Source organism: Limulus polyphemus, unplaced genomic scaffold (genome assembly GCF_000517525.1).
Source record: "Limulus polyphemus unplaced genomic scaffold, Limulus_polyphemus-2.1.2 Scaffold317, whole genome shotgun sequence".
Classification (NCBI taxonomy): Eukaryota; Metazoa; Arthropoda; class Merostomata; order Xiphosura; family Limulidae; genus Limulus; species Limulus polyphemus.
This window is the reverse complement of record NW_013665927.1, coordinates 422,803-425,449: the sequence shown is the minus strand read 5'-3', so window position 1 is coordinate 425,449 and position 2,647 is coordinate 422,803. Positions and strand designations below refer to the sequence as shown.

The 2,647-nt window shown below is 30.5% G+C and overlaps 1 protein-coding gene across 2 annotated transcripts in view; it reads right to left on the bottom strand.

The window, feature by feature from the left end:
- Positions 1-2,398, bottom strand: part of LOC106457329 (metallo-beta-lactamase domain-containing protein 1-like) — a 7,509-nt gene extending 5,111 nt beyond the window's left edge. The window contains exon 1 of one of the 2 annotated variants that reach the window (XM_022383214.1): positions 2,118-2,398. The gene's annotated coding sequence lies outside the window, so the exon portion shown is untranslated. The remainder of the gene's footprint in view (positions 1-2,117) is intronic. The other variant, XM_013916727.2, reaches the window with a different exon arrangement.
- Positions 2,399-2,647: the final 249 nt, after the last annotated feature.

The following is a 2,647-nucleotide window of genomic DNA, read 5'->3' as shown; positions in this document are numbered from 1 at the left end:
ATTTTGACATAGAATTTTGGGGTAAAAAAAAAAAGTGAGTCTTAGACACTGAACAATACGGTAATCCATGAATAAATGTTGCAGTATACTCAAAAAAACATCTACACTGTACTTAGATAAGCATAAATGACAAACATGCGAGTTGGTCAACTTAGGAATTCACTGAAACTAAAGTTCTTTAATACCAAAAAACTAGACTTTGTGTACAAGTCATTTTTAATTGACTTTTCTATATTATGTTTGACATATATTAAGAAATAATAAGATAGATTCGATTTTTTTTATCCTAGGTGTTAACATCATTTGGTGTCAAATTAGCAATACAAAGAAGAATATTTTATTATAATTAAAACACCACCACAGCCATATTTGTTTGTCTTGTAATATATGCAAGGATTTAAGACATTTTGGCAATAAAGTTAAAAAAACAAAAAAAACCTCTACTCTCTAGAGTCTAGACAATACAAAACAAGTGGGTGATTTGGAATTTTATAAATTGCCAACATAAATAACAAATACTAAAATTTTGTGCAAAATACATAAATCATTCATAGAAACACTAATAAATGTCTTACTGACTGTAATTCTCTCTGAAGAACTACAAATATTTTTTGGTTTTCATATAGAGGAAACAAGAGTGGCAATAGTGATAAAACTATCCCTTCTTTAGTCTTCCTGGATGAGAGTAGAAGATATGAGAGAGGATGCTTTCCCATAAACTAGGTTGCTTTCTAGCTAGAAATTTAAGTTCTAATCACTCTCAGTGACTGGAGCTAATTATTACTTTATTCACTTTGACATATTTTAGATACTACTTTGTGAAGGTCAAACAGAAAAGATGGGTTCAATGTATGTTATTTGAATAATGATGATCATTGTCTGAAAACAGAGTTGTTAAGACTATTTCATTGTATTTTGCTAGTATTAAATAACAAAAGTTTTATTTTGATTTTGACTTGCTGGGTAAGTTAAAGATCATATGGGTAGAATATTACAAAGCTGATACCCAAGGTTTAACTTGGAAAGTTGCCTCTAATTTAATGATTTCACCAAAAATATTTAAGCAGTACAAAAACATAATGCAAATTTACTGATTTTTGTCTTGGTGCGAATACTTGCTTTGTACCCTTTTTGTGCATTAGGTGCACTTTTAAGTGGAAAAACCTCTTCCAAATAAACTATGTCATTTGCTGTTGTGTTGTCCTGATTAACACATTTAGTGGTATTTTTTATTTTGCTATGGAATTAATTTCCTAAGTTCAAAGACTGAATTTTGCAATGCCTCAAATAAACTTAAGTCAATGCAGTATCTGTTACGTAGGCAAACTGTTTTAAAAGTAAATAGCTGGAAGTCAAGCAGACTGTAAATAAAAAGAATGAGACATGCTGTGATAAATAAAATGTTGAATAAAGATGTCAATTAGATACATTTTACAGAGGTAGCAGCTTTGTTGCCACTGGTGAAAGTCTGGCAAGAAATTGCTTGCAAGTCAGAGAGCAATTGCTGTCTTTGCATATGGTTAATTCAAATGCTGTTAGTAATAATTTCCCTATTCAGTTAAAATAAATGGTAATTGTTCATTTACAATTGTTAGAGACTCAAAGTACTGAACAGAAGCATATAAAAGTTAAAGGTAATAACAAAAATGAAAACAGGACATTTAGGTATTACAAAAGCATCCATCAGTATATTGGCACAACATTCTAAAATCCAAGACTGTCCTGGTCAAACTGGGACGTTTGTTCCATCTAGGTAAATTGTTTGTTTGTTTTGTTGTTAAGCTGCACAAGGGGCTCTCTATGCTGTGCTGACCACGGCCCTAGCTAAACGTCCAAGCATTAAAAGTAAGATCTCACAATCTCACTGTTAAGGTTAAAAATAAAATATCGTTGGATTGCATATCTCAGTAATAATGTTCAACCTTAATGCTTAACCACAGGATTCTCCTAATAGTATTTAAAAACTATGTAGACTTTAACTTTAATAGTTTAAGTTTAATAAAAACAAACAACTATTTAATTTGCAAAATAAGAATGGCAGATTAGAACTCCAAGTATCAAAGAGAATCAAATATTACAGCAATATGAATTATTAGTTAATATTATACAAATCTTACCGAATCTGGAGAATTTCTGATTGGAACTTCAACTAGTTAAGCCTTTAACTTTAACTTGCTTAAGGTCAGACTGAACTAACTTGGTGATTGGTCTGTCTTTGCTAATTCAACAAATGAAGTACAAGAACGTTTCCAACAGTTCACATAATTATGACATTCAGAACTTATATACACTAAATAGACTTATCCTACAAAAGTGGCATACATAAATAAACACATTTTCCTTTTTTTATTAGTGTACACTTCGCGTACAGCAAAGTAAAGAGCAACTCACCCCACATGCAATATTTTAACAACGCCCTCTCATTTAAACTAATCGAGAATTAAAAATTCTTTATACTTTAAGAAATGCGTTACAGTAGTCATATTTATTTCAAAGTTTTCTCAATGAATGATGGTGTAATGGGTCTGTTTTACTTTTTTTCAAGTTCAGAAACATATATTTATTTGATTTTTTCTTCTTTATTATAAAGCCAGAATGCTAGGATTTGTTTGTTTGTTTGTAGTAAAGCACAAACCTACACAATGGG